General features: G+C 37.7%; 1 long non-coding RNA gene across 1 annotated transcript in view; it reads right to left on the bottom strand.

Annotated features, from left to right (window-relative positions):
- Positions 1-20864, bottom strand: part of LOC126946605 (uncharacterized) — a 78266-nt gene extending 57402 nt beyond the window's left edge. Inside the window, exon 1 of the long non-coding RNA XR_007722719.1 lies at positions 20651-20864. This is a non-coding gene — a long non-coding RNA (uncharacterized LOC126946605). The remainder of the gene's footprint in view (positions 1-20650) is intronic.
- Positions 20865-21193: the final 329 nt, after the last annotated feature.

Below are 21193 nucleotides of genomic sequence, written 5' to 3'. Positions count from 1 at the left end.
AGCTCCATTCCTCTTCCTGCGAAGGAAATTATTTCATTGTTTTTATGGCTGCATAGTATTTCATGGTGTATATGTAACACATTTTCTTTATCTGCTCTACAAGAGATGGGCATTTAAGTTGCATCCGTGTCTTTACTATTGTGAATAGTACTGCAATGACAAGTAATAGTTCTGGTTTCAGCTTTTTGAGAAATTGCCATGCTGCTCTCTACAATGGCTGACTCCCACTAAGAGTGTATACACATTTCTGTTTCTCTGCAAACTCACTAGAATCTGTTTTTTTTTCTTTTTTTCTTTTTGACTTTTTACTAATAGCCATTCTGATGAGATTGAGTGCGTTCAGGGTGGTATGGCCACTGACAGCACTAGATAGCTCATCAAGACAGAAAATCAACAAATAAGCAATGGATTTAAACTATACCTTAGAACAAATAGACTTAACAGATATTTACAGAACATTACAGCCACCTACTACAGAATATACATTCCATTCAGCAGCACATGGAACATTCTCTAAGATAGACCATATTATGGGCCACAAAATAAGTCTCAATACATTTAAGAAAATTAAAATTAAAACTATATCAAGTACTCTTTCAGACACCAGTGGAATAAAACTGAAAATCAACTCCAAAAGGAACACTCAAAACCATGAAAATACATGAAAATTAAATAACCTGCTCCTGAATGATCATTGGGTTAATAATGAAATTAAGATGGAAATTAAAAAATTGTTAGAACTGAATGATAATAGTGACACAACCAATCAAAAGCTCTGGGATACAGCAAACGTGGTATGAAGAGGAAAGTTCATAGCCTTAAATGCCTATATCAAAAATTCCGAAAGAGCACACATAGGGAATCTACAGTACCACTCAAGGAACTAGACAAACAGGAACAAATCAAATCGAAACCCAGCAGAAGGAAAGAAATAACAAAGATCAGAGCAGAACTAAATGAAATTGGAATGAACTAAATGAAATGAAATTCCAATTTCATTTAAAATATACAAAAAACAAAACCAAAAGCTGGTTCCTTGGAAAGATAAATGAAATTGATAGATCATTAGTGAGATTAACCAAGAAGAGAGAAGGCCCAAATAAGCTCAATTAGAAGTGAAAATGGAAATATTACAACTGATACCACAAAAATACAAAGATCCTTAAAAGCTACTATGGACACCTTTATGCACACAAACTAGAAAATATAGAAGATATGGATAAATCCTGGTAATATGCTACCCTCCTAGATTAAACCAGGAAGAAATAGAATCTCTGAACTGACCAATAACAACCAGTAAGATTGAAATGGTAATAAAAACACACCAACAAAAAAGTCCAGGACCAGACAGATTCACAACTGAATTCTATCAGACATTCAAAGAAGAATTGGTAGCAATTCTATTGACACTATTCCAAAAGATAAAGAGGAAATTCTCCCTCAATCATTCTATGAAGCCAATATCACCCTAATACCAAAACCAGGAAATGACATATCAGAAAAAGAAAACTACAGATCAATATCCATGATGAACATAGATGCAAACATTCTCAACAAAATATAGCTAACCAAATCCAACAGCATATCAAAAAGATAATCCGCCACGATCAAGTTGGTTTCATACCAGGGATGCAGGGATGATTTAACATACAGTAGTTAATAAATGTGATAAACCATATAAACATAATTACACAGAAAAATCATATGATCATCTCAATAGATGAAGAAAAAACATTTGACAAAATTCAGCATCCGTTTATAATTAAAACGCTCAGCAAAATCAGCATTGAAAGGACATACTTGAAGGTAATATAACCCATCTATGACAAACCCACAGCCGACATTATACTGAACAAAGAAAAGTTGAAAGCATTCCCCCTGAGAATTGGATCAAGACAAGGATACCCACTTTTACCACTTCTATTCAACAGAGTACTGGAAATTCTAGCCAGAGCAGTCAGACAAGAGAAAGAAATAAAGGGCATCCAAATCAGTAAAGAGGACGTCAACCTGTCACTGTTCGCTGATGATATTATCATATACCTAGAAAATCCTAAAGACTCATCCAAAAAGCTCCAAGAACTGATAAATGAATTTATCCAAGTTTCTGGATACAAAATTAATGTATACAAATCAGTAGCACTGCTATACAGCAACAGCTACCAAAGTGAGAATCAAATCAAGAACTCAATCTATTTTACAATAGCTGCAAAAAAATAAAGAAAATAAAATACTTAGAAATATACCTAACCCAGAAGGTGAAAGACCTCTACAAGGAAAACTATACAACACTGCTGAAAGAAATCATAGAGAACACAAACAAATGAAAACACGTCCCATGTTCATGGATGGGAAGAATTAATATTATGAAAATAACCATACTTCCAAAAGCAGTCTACAAATTCCATTAAACTCCCACCAAAATACGACCATCATTCTTCACGGAACTAGAAAACTCAATCCTAAAATTCATATGGAACCAAAAAAGAGCCTGCACAGCCAAAGCAAGACAAAGAAAAAAATCTGGAGGCATCACATTACGATTCAAATTATAGTACAAGTCTGTAGTCACCAAAACAGCATGGTACTGGTAGAAAAATAGGCAGATGCACCAATGGAACAAAATAGAAAACCCAGAAATATAGCCAAATATATACAACCAACAGATCTTTGACAAAGCAAACAAAAACATAAAGTGAGACAGGACACCCTATTTGACAAATGGTGCTGGTGTAATTGGCAAGTCTCATGTAGAAAAATAAAACTGGATCCTCCTGTCACCTTATAAAAAAATCAACTCAAGATGGATTGAAGACTTAAAAGTAAGACCTAAAACCATAAAAATTCTAGAAGATAACATTGAAAAAACCCTTCTAGACATTAGGTTAGACAAAGACTTCATGACCAAGAACACCAAAGCAAATGCAACACAAACAAACATAAATAGATGGGATTTAATTAAACTTAAAAGCTTTGGCACAGCTAAAGAAATAATCAACAAAGTAAACAGACAACCCTCAGAGTGGAGGAAATCTTTGCAAACTATGCATCTGACAAAGGACGAACATCCAGAATCTATAAGGAGCTCAAACAAATCAGCAAGAAAAAAAAAAATTTCATCAAAAAGTGTGCTAAGGGCATAAATAGACAATTATCAAAAGAAGATATACAAATGGCCAACAAACATATTCAAAAAATGCTCAACATCACTGATTATCAGGGAAATGCAAATCAAAACCACAATGCCATACCACCTAATTCCTTCAAGAATGGGCATAAAAAAAATTAAATGTTGACATGGATGTAGTGAAAAGGGAACACTTTTACACTGCTGGTGGGAATGTAAACTAGTAAAACCACTGTGGAAAACAGTGTGAAGACTCCTTAAAAAATTATAAGTAGAGATACAATTTGATCCAGCAATCCCACTCCTGGGTATCTATCCAGAGGAAAAGAAGTCACTTTTCAAAAAAGATACTTTCACATGCATGTTTATAGCAGCACATTTCTAAATTGTAAAAATATAGAACCAATCCAAATGCCCATCAATCAATGAATAAATGAAGAAAATGTGTATATGTATTTATATAAAATATAATATACACACACACACACACATACACATACACACCATGGAATACTACTCAGCCATAAAAAGAATGAAATAATGGCATTAGCAGCAACTTGGAGACCATTATTCTCAGTGAAGTAGCTCAGGAACAGAGAACCAAACATTGATCTCATTCATAAGTGGAAACTAAGCTTTGAGGACACAAAGCCATAAGAATGATACAATGGTCTTTGGGGACTCAGGGAAAAGGGTGAGAAGGCTAAAAGACTACACACTGGGCACAATGTTCACTACTTGGTTGATGGGTGCACCAAAATCTCAGAAATCACCAGTAAATAACTTATTCTTGTATCCAAACACCACCTGTTCCCAAAAACGATTGAGATTAAAAATAAATAAGTAAAATTTCATTAACTGACCTTTTAGTGGTTAAAAAAAAAATAGCCATTCTGACTAGTATGAGATGGCATATCATTGTGGTTTTGATTTGTGCTTTTCTAATGATTAGTGATATTGAGCTTTTTTTTTCACATGCTTGTTGGTCACATGTATGTCCTTTTTGAAACTGTCTTTTGATCACTTTTTAATGGGGTTCTGTGTTTTTTTCTTGTAAACGTGTTTGTTTACATACATGTTTGCAAATGTTTTATGCATAGTTTGCAAAAGTTTGCATAGTTTGCAAATGCTTTATCAGATTCTGTAGGTTGTCTGTTTACTCTGCTGATACTCTTCTCCGAAGAAGCCCTTTACTTAAAATAGATCCCATTTTTCTGCTTTTGCCGCAATTGGTGTCTTAGTCATGAAATATGTACTAGCGCCTATGTCCAGAATAGCATTGCCTAGGTTGTATTCCAAAGTTTTTATACTTTTGGATTTTACATGTAAGTCTTTTATCCATCTTGAGTTTAATTTTGTATATGGTATAAGGAAGGGGCCAAATTTCAATTTTCTGCATATGGCTAACCAGTCATCCCAGCACCATTTATTGAATAGAGTCATTTCCCCATTGCTTCTTTTTGTCATCTTTGTCAAAGATCAGGTGGTTGCAGGTGTGGTCTTATTTCTCGGCTCTCTGTTCTGTTTCATTGGTCTATGTGTCTGTTTCTGTACCAGTACCATGCTGTTTTGGCTAGTGTAGCACCATAGTATAATTTGAAGTTAGGTAATGTGATACCTCCAGCTTTGTTCTCTTTGCTTAAGATTGCCTTGGCTACTTGAGCTTTTTTGGTTCCATATGAATTTTAAAATAGTTTTTTTTCTAGTTCTGTGAAGAATGTCATTTGTAGTTTGATAGGAATAGCATTGAATCTGTAAATAGCATTGGGCAGTTAGGCAATTTTAATATTGATTTTTCCTGTCCATGAGCATGAAATATTTTTCCATTTGCTTGTGTCATCTCTTATTTCTTTGTAGAAGACAGAAAAAAGAGTGAAGCTAGCATATCTGGTGAAAGAAATATCTAAGTAGCAAAGCATTCAGTCTGCTGTATGGCTACTTTTAACTGCTTATATAAAATAAGAGAGGAAGGAGATAATATAAAAACAGAATTTATAATTTTAAAAGAAAGCATAGTAGAAAGAATTAGAAAATTTGCAGCCTAGTCATATGGTGGAGAATGAAAGAGCATTTTTAGTAGAGGAAACCAAGAGTGTAACCAAGTGACCTATTGATAAGATTAGTGTGGATAGAATAAAGCCAGGGGCTATTCATCAGAATAGTGGCCGAAAACCCTAAGGTATTTCAGAGATATGTGATGTGGCCCCTCCCATCACAGGCCCAGAGCTCTAGGAGGGCAGAATTTATTTAGGGGATGGGTCCCTGCTTTTAGTTGCCTCAGGTGTCTGCTCCCAGCATTTCAGAAGTGCAGCAGTGTTCAGCCACCCCAGCTATAGCTCAAATGGCCTCAGGTGGTGTGGCCTGCTACTCTGGAAGGTGCAAGTCATAAACTTTGGCAGCATCTATGTGGTGCTAATACTGAAGATATGCAGAATGCAAAAACTGTCGGGGGATGAATTTCTTCATTTCGATTTCAAAGGATGTCACAGACAGCCTGAGGAGCAAGGAAGAGATGTCACAAAAGCAAAGACACCACAGAGAGCCTTCACCAAGTCAGTGCCTAGGGCATCTATGGGAGCAAGGCCATTGCAGAGAGTCCGCACAAGGATAATGCCTAATAGAGCCTTGGGAGCAGCACCACCACAAAGACCCCAGAATTACGGAGCTATTAATGTACAAAGCCAACTCAGGAGAGCTTAATTGTGGGGTGAGTCCTGCAACGTGGTTTGTGTGGGGCTTCCTTAAGGCCTTGAGGTCACAACACCCACACCAGTGTGCACAGGATGTATGTGTGAGGTCAAAGGAGATTATTCTTTGGCTTTAAGACTGAATATGTTTTTTTCCTTTTGGGGTTTGGACTTACTTGAGACTTGTAACTATTTTCAGTTTGCCCATTTTCCTTTTTGGAATAGGAATATGTCATATGTCTGTCCCACCATTTTATTTTTGAAATAGATAACTTGTTTAATTTCACAGGCTAACAATTGGAAGAAATTTGCCTCAAGATGAATTGTGAATTGAGTCTCACTCATACCTGATTCAGATGAGACTCTGAACTTAGGATTTTTGAGTTGGTGCTAGAAAGAGTTAAGACTTTGGGGCTATTGATACAGAATGAGTGTATTTTGCATGTGAGAAGGACATAAATATTGAGGGATGGGATAGAACGCAATGGCTTAAATGTGTCACAAATATCCTGTGATGGAAACTTGACCCTCACATCCATATATTGATTGGAGGTAGATCCTTTGGGAAGTAATTAGTATTAAATACAGTTGTCAGGGTGAGGCCTTCATGATGGAACTGGTGCCTTTGTGAAAACAGAAAGAGAAACTGAACTGATATAGACATTCTTGCTCTCTTTCCATGTGATGCCCTTCACCATATCACAACACAGCTGGAAGACCCTCACCAGATATCAGCACCATGGCTCTTGGAGTTCCCAGCCTCTAGAACCATAAGCTAAATGAACTTATTTTCTTTGTAAATTACTAAGTCGTAGGTATTCAGTTATAGCATAGAAAATTTACTGACAACCATTTAATATAATACTTCATGTGTTGTTTATTAATGTCTTTTATCAAGTAGAGAGACTTTCCTGATATTCTAAGCTTGCTAAGGGATTTTATAATGAATGGACACTGTATTTTGTCTTATGTCTTCTCTGCATCTATTAAGATGCTCTTTAATATTTTTGCTGTGTAGTATTAAGGTGTTGTGTTTTATTAATTAAATTTGAGGCAATTAATGCAACCATTCATATATACTCTTACATTTAATTCCCTCTATATACTGATGTGTTATTTTCTTTAAACACTGTTGTATTTTGTTAAAGATTGCTGCATCTCTATTAATGAAGGATATTGACGTGTAGTTCTTCTTCTTTGACATGCCTTAGTCTGGCTTTGGTGTCAGGATGATATTGGCCTCATAAAAAGAGTTAAGAAATATTCTGTACTCATGTATTTCTGAAAAAAGTTTGTTGAGTAATGGAATTGTTTCTTTACATATTTCATAAAAGCTACCAGTGAAAACATACAGTCTCTGACTTTTCTTTGGGCTGAGATTTTTAATATCTAAGAAAATGTCTGTTTTATCTCTGTTATTATTTTATGTTAATTCCTGAGTCATTTGGGGTACAGTAGTAATTTTGTAGAAGTTAGCCTATTTTATCAAAGTTGTTTAGTTTATTGGCATAAAGTTGCCCATAGTATTTATTCCCTTACACTTTTAATTTCTGAAGGGCCCATGGTAATATCTCCTTTGATTTCTAACTTTCATAATTTCTTTATTTTTCTTCTTAGTCTAGCTAATGTATTGTCAAATTTGTAGATATTTTCAAAGAGCCTACTTTAAGTTTGATCAGTTTCAATGTTTCTATGATCTCTATTTAATAATTTTTTGGAGTAATTTATATAATTTTCTTTTTTTGCTTGCTTTTTGTTGGTTTCCTCTATTTTCCATAATTTTTATGTTAATGCTTAGATTTTTTTATCTCATTTAAAAAATAAGTTTAACTTTTATGTAGGATACAGGGGCTACATATAAAGGTTTGTGACATAAGTGTATTGTACCCAGGTAGTGAGCATAGTACACAATAGGTAGTTTTTCAACCCACATCCCCTTTCCTCTATCCCACTTCTAGTAGTCTACAATGTCTATTTTTCTCATGTTTATGTACATGCGTGCTTTATCTGTAACTTTCACTTATAAATGAGAACATGTAGTGTTTAGTTTTCTGCACCTGTGTTAGTTTGCTTATGGCTTCTACCTCCATCTGTGTTGCTGCAAATGACATGATTTCATTTGTTGTTACTGATGCATAATATTCCATGGTGCATGTGTACCACATTTGCTTTATTCAACTGAACACTGATGGACACCTAGGTTCATCCCATGTCTCTGCTATTGTGGATAGTGTAGCAATCAAGGTACAAGTACATGTGTCCTTTTGGTGTAATGATTTATTTTTCTTTGGGTATATACTTAGTAATGGAATTTCTGGATCAAATGATAATTCTGTTTTAATTTTCTTGAGAAATCTCCAAACTGCTATCCAAAGTGTCTGAACTAATTTACATTGTCACCAACAGTGTAAAAGCATTTCATTTCATATCCAGCTTCGTGAACATCTTGTTGCTTTTTGACTTTTTCTAATGGCCATTTGACTGGTGTGAGACGGTGTCTCATTTTGGTTTTTATTTGCATTTCTCTGATGATTAGTGATATTGAGAATTTTTTGATAAGTTTTTAGCTGCTTGTATGTCTTCTTTTGAGAAGTGTCTGTTCATGTCAACTTCAATTTTTAATGGAGTTGTTTGTCTTTTCTTGTTGATCTGTTATCTGTAGATTCTGGGCAATAGGCCTTTGTAGGAATGCATAGTTTGTGAATATTTCCTTTCATTCTCTATGTTGTCTATTTACTCTGGATAGTTTCTTTTGCTGTGTAGAAGCCCTTTAATTTAATTAGTTCTCACTTGTCTGTTTTCTGTTTTTGATGCAATTGCTTTTGGGGGCTTGGGCAAAATTTTTTTGTCAAAGCCTATTTTGTTTTTTAATTTTAAATTTCATTTTAAATATGTGGGTACAGGTGCAGGTTGTTACATGGGTATATTGTGTAATATCATCTATTTTTAGTCAGTTTTATAGAATCTGCAAATTTTTCTTGTTTTTTTCATCAACTTTTAAGTTACAGGGTACATGTGCCATGGTGGTCTGCTGCACAGATCAACTCATCACCTAGGTATTAATCCCAGCACCCACTAGCTATTCTTCCTGATGCAATTCATCCCCCTAACACCCAACAGGCCCCAGTGTGTGTTGTTCCCCCTGTGTGTTCATGTGTTCTCATCATTCAGTTCCCACTTATAAGTGAGAACATGTGGTGTCTGGTTTTCTGTTCCTGGATTAGTTTGCTGAGGATAAAACTTCTAGCTCCATCCATGTCCCTGCAAAGGACATGATTTCATTACTTTTTATGGCTATATAGTATTCCATAGTGTATATGTACATCATGTTCTTTAGCCAGTCTCTCGTTGATGGACATTTGGGTTGAGTCCATGTCTTTGCTATTGGGAATAGTGCTGAAATGAACATACATGCATGTATCTTCATAATAGAATGATTTATATTCCTTTAGGTATATACTCAGTAATGGATTGCTGGGTCAAATGGTATTTCTGCTTCTAGATCTATCTTCCATAATGGTTGAAAAAATTCATACTGTCACCAACAGTGTAAAAGTATTACTTTTTCTCTGCAGCCTCGCCAGCATCTGTGGTTTCTTGACTTTTTGATAACTACCATTCTGACTGGCAGGAGGTAGTATCTCATTGTGGTTTTGATTGGCATTTCTCTAATGATCAGTGATGCTGAGCTTTTTTTCACATTTGTTGGCCACATGAACATCTTCTTTTTTTTTTTTTTTTTTGAGATGGAGTCTCGCTTTGTTGCCCAGGCTGGAGTGCAGTGGCGCGATCTCGGCTCACTGCAAGCTCCGCCTCCTGGGTTCATGCCGTTCTCCTGCCTCAGCCTTCAGAGTAGCTGGGACTACAGGCACCCGCCACCACGCCTGGCTAATTTTTTGTATTTTTAGTAGAGACGAGGTTTCACGGTGTTAGTCAGGATGATCTCGTTCTCCTGACCTCGTGATCCTCTCACCTCGGCCTCCCAAAGTGCTGGGATCACAGGTGTGAGCCACCATGCCCGGCCGAATATCTTTTGAGAAGCATCTGCTCATATCCTTAGCCCACTGTTTAATGGGATTGTCTTTTTCTTGTAAATTTGTTTAAGCTCCTCTTAGACTCTGGATATTAGACCTTTGTCAGATGCATAGATTGTAAAAATTTTCTATCATTCTGTAGGTTGTCTGTTCACGCTGATAGTTTCTTTTGTTGTGCAGAAGCACTTTAGTTTATTTAGATTCCATTTGTCAAATTTTTCTTTTGTTGCAATTGCTTTTGGTGTTTTTGTCATGAATCTTGAATGGTATTGCCTAGATTTTTTTCTAGAGTGTTTATTGTTTTTGGTTTTACATTTAAGTCTTTAATCTATCTTGAGTTAATTTTTGTATGTGGTGTAATAAAGGGGTCCAGTTTCAATTTTCTGCCAATGGCTAGCTAGTTCTTCAGCACAATTTATTAAATAGAGAATCCTTTCCTCATTGGTTGTTTTTGTCAAGTTTGTACAAGATCAGATGGTTGCAGGTGTGCAGTCTTATTTCTGAGTTCTCTGTTTCGTTCCATTGGTCTATGTGTCTGTTCTTGTACCAGTACCATGCTGTTTTGGTTACTGTAGCCTTGTAGTATAGTTTGAAGTCAGGTAGTGTGATACCTTCAGCTTTGTTCTTTTTTAAAGCCAATGTTAAGAAGAGTATTTCCTAGGTTGTTTTCTAGCAATTTTGTAGTTTGAGGTCTTACATTTAAATTTTTGAACCATTTTGAATTAATTTTTTGTATATGATACAAAGTAGGACCCAACTTCTATCTCCTGCCTGTGGCTTTTATTTCTGAGGTTTCTATTGCCTTCCATTGGTCTATGTGTCTGATTTTGTACTAATACCATGCTGTTTGGGTTATAATAGCTTTTCAGTGTAGTTTGAAGTTGGGTAGTGTGATTCCTCCAACTTTGTTCTTTTTGCTTAGGATGGCTTTAGCTGTTCAAACACTTTTTCGGTTCCTTATAACTTTTAGAATCTTTTTTTTTTTTTTTCTATTTCTATAAAGAATGATGTTGATAGTTGGATAGGAATATCACAGAATCTGTAAATTTCTTTGGTCAGTCTTGCCATTTTAGTAATATTGATTCTTCCAATCCATTGGCATGGAATTTTTTAAGTGTGTTTGTGTCATCTCTGATTTGTTTCAGCAGTGTTTTGTAGTTCTCTTTGTAGAGATCTTTCACCTTCTTGGTTAGCTATATACCTAAGTATTTAATTATTATTTGTAGCTAGTGTAAATAAAATGGTATTTTTGATTTAGCTCTCAGCCTAGACATTACTGGTGTATAGAAATGCTACTGATTTTTCTACACTGATTTTTTAAATTGCAAAACCTCACTAAAATCACTTATTGGTTCTACTAGCCTTTTGATGGAGCCTTTGGGGCTTTTTAAGATACAGAATTATATTGTCAAGCAAGGGAGATACTTTGACTTCTTTTACTATTTGGATGTCTTTTTTCCCCTCTTGCCTAATTGCTCTGGCTAGGACTTTCAGTACAGTGTCGAATAGAAATTGGGAGAGGGGACATCCATGTCTTGTTTCAGTTTTCAAGGGAAATGAATGGTTCCAGCTTTTGACTATTAAGTATGATTTTGGCTGTGGGTTTTTCATAGGTGACTTTTATTATTTTGAGGTATTTCCTTTCAATGCCTAGTCTGCTGAGGCTTTTTATTATTAGGTGAAGTTAGTTTTTATCAAAAGCTTCTCCTGCGTCTTCTGAGATAATCATTCGGTTTTTGTTTAAATTCCATTTATGTAGTGAACTGAATTTATTGGTTTGCATGTGTTGAACCAGCCTTCCATCCCAAAATAAAGCCTACTTGATTATGGTGAATTAACTTTTTAATGTGCCCCTAAATTCAGTTTGTCACTCGTTTTTTTTTTTTTTTTTTTTTTTTTTTTTTTGAGAATTTTCATGTGTATATTTATCAGTGACGTTAACCTGAAGTTTGCTTTTTCCACTGTTTTTCCATGATCTTGATATTAAGTTGATGCTGGTTTCATAGAATGAGTTAAGGAGGAGTCCCTCCTCCTCAAGATTTTGGAATAGTTTCAGTACAACTGGCATCAGTACTTCTCTAAGAATTCAGCAGTGATTCCTTCTGGTCCAGGGTGTTATTAGGTTGGTAGGTTTTTTTGTTCCTGATTCTATTTCAGAGCTCTATATTGGTCTGTTAAGGGTTTCTACCAATTCCTGATTCAATATTGGAAAATTGTGTGCTGTCAGAAATTTGTGCGTTTCTTCCACATTGCTTAATTTGTGTGCATAGAGTTATTCATAATATTTTCTGAAGATCTTTTGTACTTTTCTGTGACTAGTTGTAATGCCATCTTTGTCATTTCCAATTGTACCTATGTGGATCTTTTCTTTTTTCTCTGTTAATCTAACCAGTGGTATATCATCTTGTTTTTCTTTTTATAAGAACCAACTATTGATTTCTTTGATTTTTATGTTTATTTTTGCATCTCAATTGCATTCAGTTCTCTAATTTTGGTTATTTTCTACTTTTACCTTTTGGTTTTTAAAAATTCGTATAGGTTCAAAGTTAGACTTTTAATTCGGGATATTTCTAACTTCTTGATGAATGTGCTTAGCACTATAAATATTCCTCTTAATGCTGCTTTAGCTGCATATCAGAGATTTTTGTAAATTGTTTCCCTATTTTCATTAATTTCAAAGAATTTAATTTCTGCCTTAATTTTGATGTTTACCCAGCAATTATTTAGAAGTTGCTTAATTCCTATGTTAGTGTAGTTTTGAGAGACCTTCTGGATACTGATTTCTATTTTTTTTTTTAATTGTACTTTAAGTTCTAGGGTACATGTGCACAACATGCAGGTTTGTTACATATGTATACATGTGCCATGTTGGTGTGCTGCACCCATTAACTCGTCATTTACATTAGGTATATCTCCTAATGCTATTCCTACCCCCTCCCCCCTCCCCACAATAGGACCCGGTGTGTGATGTTCCCCTTCCTGTGTCCAAGTGATCTCACTGTTCAATTCCCACCTATGAGTGAGAACATGTGGTATTTGGTTTTCTGTTCTTGCGATAGTTTGCTGAGAATGATAGTTTCCAGCTGCATCCATGTCCCTACAAAGGACACGAACTCATCCTTTTTTATGGCTGCATAGTATTCCATGGTGTATATGTGCCACATTTTCTTAATCCAGTCTGTCACTGAAGGACATTTGGGTTGATTCCAAGTCTTTGCTATTGTGAATAGTGCCACAATAAGCATACATGTGCATGTGTCTTTATAGCAGCATGACTTATAATCCTTTGGGTATATCCCCAGTAATGGGATGGCTGGGTCAAATGGTATTTATAGTTCTAGATCCTTGAGGAATCACCACACTGTTTTCCACAATGGTTGAACTAGTTTACAATCCCACCAACAGTGTAAAAGTGTTCCTATTTCTCCACATCCTCTCCAGCACCTGTTGTTTCCTGACTTTTTAATGATTGCCATTCTAACTGGTGTGAGATGGTATCTCCTTGTGGTTTTGATTTGCATTTCTCTGATGGTCAGTGATGATGGGCATTTTTTTCCTGTGACTCTTGGCTGCATAAATGTCTTCTTTTGAGAAAGGTCTGTTCATATCCTTTGCCCACTTTTTGATGGGGTTGTTTGATTTTTTCTTGTAAATTTGTTTGAGTTCTTTGTAGGTTCTGGATATTAGCCCTTTGTCAAATGAGTAAATTGCAAAAATTTTCTCCCATTCTGTAGGTTGCCTGTTCACTCTGATGGTAGTTTCTTTTGCTGTGCAGAAGCTCTTTAGTTTAATTAGAACCCATTTGTCAATTTTGGCTTTTGTTGCTGTTGCTTTTGGTGTTTTCAACATGAAGTCCTTACCCATGCCTATGTCCTGAATGGTATTTCCTAGGTTTTCTTGTAGGGTTTTTATGGTTTTAGGTCTAACATTGAAGTCTCTAATCCATGTTGAGTTAATTTTCATGTAAGGAGTAAGGAAAGGATCCAGTTTCTGCTTTCTACTTATGACTAGCCAATTTTCCCAGCACCATTTATTAAATAGGGAATCCTTTCCCCATTTCTTGTTTCTCTCAGGTTTGTCAAAGATCAGATGGCTGTAGATGTGTGGTATTATTTCTGAGGGCTCTGTTCTGTTCCATTGATGTATATCTCTGTTTTGGTACCAGTACCATGCTGTTTAGGTTACTATAGCCTTGTAGTATAGTTTGAAGTCAGGTAGCATGATGCCTCCAGCTATGTTCTTTTGGCTTAGGATTGTCTTGGCAATGTGGGATCTTTTTTGTTCCATATGAACTTTAAAGCAGTTTTTTCCAATTCTGTGAAGAAACTCATTGGTAGCTTAATGGGGATGGCATTGAATCTGTAAATTACCTTGGGCAGTATGGCCATTTTCACAATATTGATTCTTCCTACCTATCCACGAGCATGGTATGTTCTTCCATTTGTTTGTGTCCTCTTTTATTTTACTGAGCAGTGGTTTGTAGTTCTCCTTGAAGAGGTCCTTTACATCCCTTGTAAGTTGGATTCCTAGGTATTTTATTCTCTTTAAAGCTATTGTGAATGGAAGTTTATTCATGATTTGACTCTCTGTTTGTCTGTTACTGATGTATAAGAATGCTTGTGATTTTTGCACATTAATTTTGTATCCTGAGACTCTGCTGAAGTTGCTTATCAGCTTAAGGAGATTTTGGGCTGAGACAATGATGTTTTCTAAATATATAATCATGTCATCTGCAAACAAGGACAATTTGACTTCTTCTTTTCCTAACTGAATACCCTTGATTTCTTTCTCTTGCCTGATTGCCCTAGCCAGAACTTCCAACACTATGTTGAATAGGAGTGGTGAGAGAGGACATCCCTGTCTTGTGCCTGTTTTCAAAGGGAATTTTTCCAGTTTTTGCCCATTCAGTATGATATTGGCTGTGGGTTTGTCATAAACATCGCTTATTATTTTGAGATACGTTCCATCAATACCGAATTTATTGAGAGTTTTTAGCATGAAGGGCTGTTGAATTTTGTCAATGGCCTTTTCTGCATCTATTGAGATAATCATGAGGCTTTTGTCTTTGGTTCTGTTTACATGCTGGATTACGTTTACTGATTTGCGAATGTTGAACCAACCTTTCATCCCAGGGATGAAGCCCACTTGATCATGATGGATAAGCTTTTTGATGTGCTGCTGGATTCGGTTTGCCAGTAGTTTATTGAGGATTTTTGCATCAATTTTCATCAGGGATATTGGTCTAAAATTCTTTTTTTTTGTTGTGTCTCTGCCTGGCTTTTGGTATCATAAAATGAGTTAGGGAGGATTCCCTCTTTTTCTATTGATTGGAATAGTTTCAGAAAGAATGGTACCAGCTCCTCCTTGTACCTCTGGTAGAATTCGGCTGTGAATCTGTCAGGTCCTGGACTTTTTTTGGTTGGTAGGCTATTAATTATTGCCTCAATTTCAGAGCCTATTATTGGTCTATTCAGGGATTCAATTTCTTCCTGGTTTAGTCTTGGGAGAGTGTATGTGTCCAGGAATTTACCCATTTCTTCTAGATTTTCTAGTTTATTTGCGTAGAGGTGTTTATAGTATTCTCTGATGGTAGTTTGTATTTCTTTGGGGTCGGTAGTGATATCCCCTTTATCATGTTTTATTGCATCTATTTGATTATTCTCTCTTTTCTTCTTTATTAGTCTTGCTAGTGGTCTATCAATTTTGTTGATCTTTTCAAAAAACCAACTGCTGGATTCATTGATTTTTTGGAGGGCTTTTTGTGTCTCTATCTCCTTCAGTTCTCCTCTGATCTTACTTATTTCTTGCCTTCTGCTAGCTTTTGAATGTGTTTGCTCTTGCTTCTCTAGTTCTGTTAATTGTGATGTTAGGGTGTCAATTTTACATCTTTCCTGCTTTCTCTTGTGGGCATTTAGTGCTATAAATTTCCCTCTACACACTGCTTTAAATGTGTCCCAGAGATTCTGGTATGTTGTATCTTTGTTCTCATTGGTTTCAAAGAACATCTTTATTTCTGCCTTCATTTCTTCATACCCAGTAGTCGTTCAGGAGCAGGTTATTCAGTTTCCATGTAGTTGGGCGGTTTTGATTGAGTTTCTTAGTCCTGAGTTCTAGTTTGATTGCACTGTTGTCTGAGAGACAGTTTGCTATAATTTGTCTTCTTTTACATTTGCTGAGGAGAGCTTTTCTTCCAACTATGTTATCAATTTTGGAATAAGTGCAATGTGGTGCTGAGAAGAATGTATATTCTGTTGATTTGGGGTGGAGAGTTCTATAGATGTCTATTAGGTCCACTTGTGCAGAGTTGAGTTCAATTCCTGGATATCCTTGTTAACCTTCTGTCTCATTGATCTGTCTAATGTTGACAGTGGGGTGTTAAAGTCTCCCGTTAATATTGTATGGGAGTCTAAGTCTCTTCATAAGTCTCTAAGGACTTGCTTGATGAATCTGGGTGCTCCTGTATTGGGTGCATATATATTTAGGGTAGTTAGCTCTTCCTGATGAATTGATCCCTTTACCATTATGTAATGGCCTTCTTTGTCTCTTTTGATCTTTGATGGTTTAAAGTCTATTTTATCAGAGACTAGTATTGCAACCCCTGCTTTTCTTTGTTCTCCATTTGCTTGGTAGATCTTCCTCCATCCCTTAATTTTGAACCTATGTGTGTCTCTGCATGTGAGATGGGTCTCCTGAATACAGCAAACTGATGGATCTTGACTCTTTATCCTATTTGCCAGTCTGTGTCTTTTAATTGGACCATTAGTCCATTTACATTTATGGTTAATATTGATATGTGTGAACTTGATCCTGTCATTATGATATTAGCTGGTTATTTTGCTCATTGGTTGATGCAGTTTCTTCCTAGCATCAATGGACTTTATGGCATCTTTTTGCAATGTCTGATACCTGTTGTTCCTTTACATGTTTATTGCTTCCTTTAGGATCTGGTGGTGACAAAATCTGTAAGCATTTGCTTGTCTGTGAAGGATTTTATTTGTCCTTCACGTATGAAGCTTAGTTTGGCTGGATATGAAATTCTGTGTTGAAAATTCTTTTCTTTAGGAATGTTGAATATTGGCCCCCACTCTACTCTGGCTTGGAAAGTTTCTGCCAAGAGATCTACTGTTAGAGTGATGGGCATCCCTTTCCGGGTAACCCGACTTTTCTCTCTGTCTGCCCTTAACAGTGTTTCCTTCATTTCAACTTTGGTGAATCTGACAATTATGTGTCTTGGAGTTGCTCTTCTCGAGGAGTATCTTTGTGGTGTTCTCTGTATTTCCTGAATTTGAATGTTGGCCTGCCTTGCTAGGTTGGGGAAGTTCTCCTGGATGATATCCTGCAGAGTGTTTTCTAACTTGGTTCCATTTTCCCCGTCACTTTCAGGCACACCAATCAGACATAGATTTGGTCTTTTTATATAATCCCGTATTTCTTGGAGGCTTTGTTCATTTCTTTTTGCTTTTTTTTCTCTACATTTCTCTTCATGTTTCATTTTATTCATTTGATTTTCAATCACTGATCATCTTTCTTCGATTTGATCAAGTCAGTTACCGAAGCTTCTGCATTTGTCATGTACTTCTCGTGTCATGGTTTTCATCTCTATCAGTTCTTTTAAGGTCTTCTCTGCATTGATTATTCTAGTTGTCCATTCATCCATTCTTTTTTCAAGGTTTTTAGTTTCTTTGCAGTGGTTACGTAGTTCCTCCTTTAGCTCTGAGAAGTTAGATCAACTGAAGCAGTCTTCTCTCAACTCATCAAAGTCATTCTCCATCCAGCTTTGTTCCATTGCTGGCGATGAGCTGCGTGTCTTTGGAGGGAGAGATGCACTCTTATTTTTTGAATTTCCAGGTTTCTGCACTGCTTTTTCCCCATCTTTGTGGTTTTATCTGCCTTTGGTCTTTGATGATGGTGACCTACTGATGGGGTTTTGGTGTGGGTGTCTTTTCTATTTGTTAGTTTTCCTTCTAACAGTCAGGACCCACAGCTGCAGGTTTGTTGGAGTTTTCTTGAGGTCCACTCCAGATACTGTTTTCTTGGGTATCAGCAGTGGAGGCTGCAGAAGATAGAATATTGCTGAACAGCGAGTGTTGCTGTCTGATTCTTGCTCTGGAAGCTTCGTCTCAGGGTATACCCAGCCATGTGAGGTGTGATGTGTTGGTCTGCACGTAGTCGGGGATGTCTGTCTGTTTGGCTACTCAGGGGTCAGAGACCCACTTGAGCAGGCAGTCTGTCCGTTCTCAGATCTCAGCTTCCATGCTGGGAGAACCACTGCTCTCTTCAAAGTTGTCAGACAGGGACTTTTACATCTGCAGAGGTTTCTTCTGCTTTTTGTTTAGCTATGCCCTATCCCCAGTGGTGGAGTCTACAGAGGCAAGGAGGCCTCCTTGCGATGTGGTGAGCTCCACCCAATTCGAGCTTCCTGGTGCCTTTGTTTATCTACTTAAGCCTCAGCAATGGCAGGGGCCCCTCCCCAGCCTCACTGCCACCTTGCAGTTAGATCTCTGACTGCTGTGCTGGTAATGAGGGAGGCTCCGTGGGCGTGGGACCCTCTGAGCCAGGTGTGGGATATAATCTCCTGGTGTACTGTTTACGAAGACTCTTGGTAAAGCACAGTATTAGGGTGGTAGTTACCCGATTTTCCAGGTGTTGTTTGTCTCAATTTCCGTTGGCTAGGAAAAGGAATTCCTTTCCCCCTTGCGCTTCCTAGGTGAGGAGATGCCTCGCCCTGCTTCAGCTCTTGCTGGTCGGGCTGCACCCGAAGACCAGCAACTGTCAGACATGGCCCAGTGAGATGAACCCCGTACCTCCGTTGAAAATACAGAAATCACCCATCTTCTGTGTCGCTCACGCTGGGAGCTGGAGGCTGGAGCTGTTCCTATTCGGCCATCTTGGGCACCACCCCCGAGATGGCTTGATTTCTATTTTTATTGTACCTTTTCTGAGATTGTGCTTGGTATGATTTCAGTTTTTTTTTTTTTTTTTTTTTTTAATGTATTGAGACTTGCTCTGTGACCAAGCATGTGATTGATCTTAGAATATGTTCTGTGAGCAGATGAAAAGGATGTATATTCTGTGTTTGTTGGGTGGAGTGTTCTGCAGATGTCTATTAGGTCCAATGAGTCATGTGTGAAGCTTAAATCTAGAGTTCTTTGTTAGTTCTATACCTTGATGACCTCTGTCTTATGCTGTCAGTGCAGTGTTGATTTCTTCCACTATTGCTGTGTGGTTTTCTAAGTATTTTTGTAGACCAAAAAGAACTTGCTTTGTAAATCTCAGTTCTCAAATGTTGGGTGAATATATATTTAGGACAGATAAGTCTTCTTGTTGGATTGTACCCCTTAACATTATGCATTTCCTTCTTTGCTTTATTTTTTATTGTTTTAAAATATGTTTATCTGATACAATAATAGTAACTCCTTTTTTTTTTTTTTTTTCACGGTCCATCTTCTTCACCCTTTTCTTTTTTTTTTCAGTCTCGTTGTGTCATTACACGTGAAATTGGGCTCTTGAAACTAAGAGATGGTTGCATCCTGTCTTTTATCCAGCTCACCACTCTACATCTTTTAAGTGGGGTATTTAGCCATTTATTATTCTGGGTTAGTACTGGTTTGTGAGATTTTGATCCTATCATTGTGTTAGCTGGTTGTTATGTAGACTTGATTGTATGGTTGCTTCATAATGTTTGCTTTATGTGCTTAAGTGTGTTTTTGTGGTAGCAGATGTCATTCCTTTGATTCCATGTTTAACACTCCTTAAGTGACTCTCATCATCCTCACTGCTCATTATATGTTGATTATAATGCAGTAGCATGCTAAAAGACATTCCCACCAGTGCCATGACAGTTTACAAATGTCATGGCAGTGTTATGAAGTTAGCCTATATTCTCTAAAAAGAGGAGAAACCCTCAGTTCCATGAATTGTCCACCTCTTTCCCTGAAAACTCATGAGTAATCCACCCCCTGTTTAGCATATAATCAAGAAATAACTGTAAGTATACTTAGTTGAGCAACCCATGCTGCTGCTCTGCCTATGGAGTAGCCATTCTTTATTCCTTTACTTTCTTAATAAATTTGCTTTCACTTTATGGATTCACCTTGAAGTCTTTCTTGCCTGAGATCCAAGAACCCTCTCTTGGGGTCTGGATCGAGACCCCTTTTGGTAACAGATAGGCTCTTACTCAGCTGCATGGCTCCTTTGTATTTCATAGTGTTTTCAGCTCTGGTATTTGGTGCAGTGGTGGGAGAGGTAACCTCCTCTCCGGGCACACTACTGGGCTTTGAGAGTGCACCCTCCAATCACTGGCACTGAGACCATGTTTCTTTTGTTAGGTATTCCAGGCTGTGGGAATCCCTCAAGCAGAGTCCACAGCATGGTTATAGGCCCCACCTCTTCTGGGCTGCCCTTATGGAAGAAGGCAAGCCCCACTCTTATGGCAGCCCATGAGTCCATGCAACTCACTCCTATCCATGATCTGACATTGTGGGCTCCTCTTTTCACTTGAGTACCAAAGACATATTTCAGCTCCACACTCCCAAGCTGGGAACTGCAGCCCTTGGGTGAGCTCAGGCGTTTTTGTTGCCTCCCCAGCTTGGGGCAACTGTGGTGGGGTCTATGGTGGTGGCACTGGCAGAGTGCCTGTCAGGTGACTTGAGTGGGGGTGGCTCCATCCCAGAGAAATCCAGAGCCACAGCTGATTGGAGTAATTACCCAGGGAGGGGAAAGCTGTGTTCTGGCCCCAAGCTGGGGGGCCCTGCCTGGTGAAGAGCAGAGGGGAAAGGGGCTCCTGGGAAAGACAGTCTCACCTCCTCTCCTTAGAGCCATGTACTGAAGGTGCAAGCAAAACAATCAGACTCTTTGTTATGCCCCCAGCCCAAGGGCAGCAAGGGCAAGGTGTCATGGCAGAGGAGCTGTCAGTTGACTCTGGGAACTCCACCCCAAAGAACTACAGAACCTGCTGCAGGATCTGTGATGATCAGCTGAAGGTGGGGTGGCTGTGCTGCAAACTCAAGCCAGAGAGCCCTGCCTGGAGAAGAGCAGGGGAGTCAGGAGTTTCCACAGAAGAGAGTCTGGCCTCCTCTGCATAGGGTAACTGTAGCATGCAGTAAGCACATGAAAGCAATTAAGATGTTCATTCCTTTTGTAGCCTAGGGGAAGCAAGGGTGGTTACCGCAGCAACTGCAATGGCCAAGGGCTTGTCTGTTACCTCTGGGAGTTCCCTCTCAGAGAAATGTAGAACTACAACTGGCTAAAGTAGTGAAGTGGTGATGGGATGGCTTCACTGGTACCATAGGCCAGTGGGCTTTGCCTCCTGGTGTAGCAGAGGTAAGACCCTAAGCCTGTCTGCT

Source organism: Macaca thibetana, chromosome X (genome assembly GCF_024542745.1).
Source record: "Macaca thibetana thibetana isolate TM-01 chromosome X, ASM2454274v1, whole genome shotgun sequence".
Lineage (NCBI taxonomy): Eukaryota > Metazoa > Chordata > Mammalia > Primates > Cercopithecidae > Macaca > Macaca thibetana.
The sequence above is the reverse complement of the archived record's forward strand: the minus strand, read 5'-3'. Positions and strand labels throughout refer to the sequence as shown.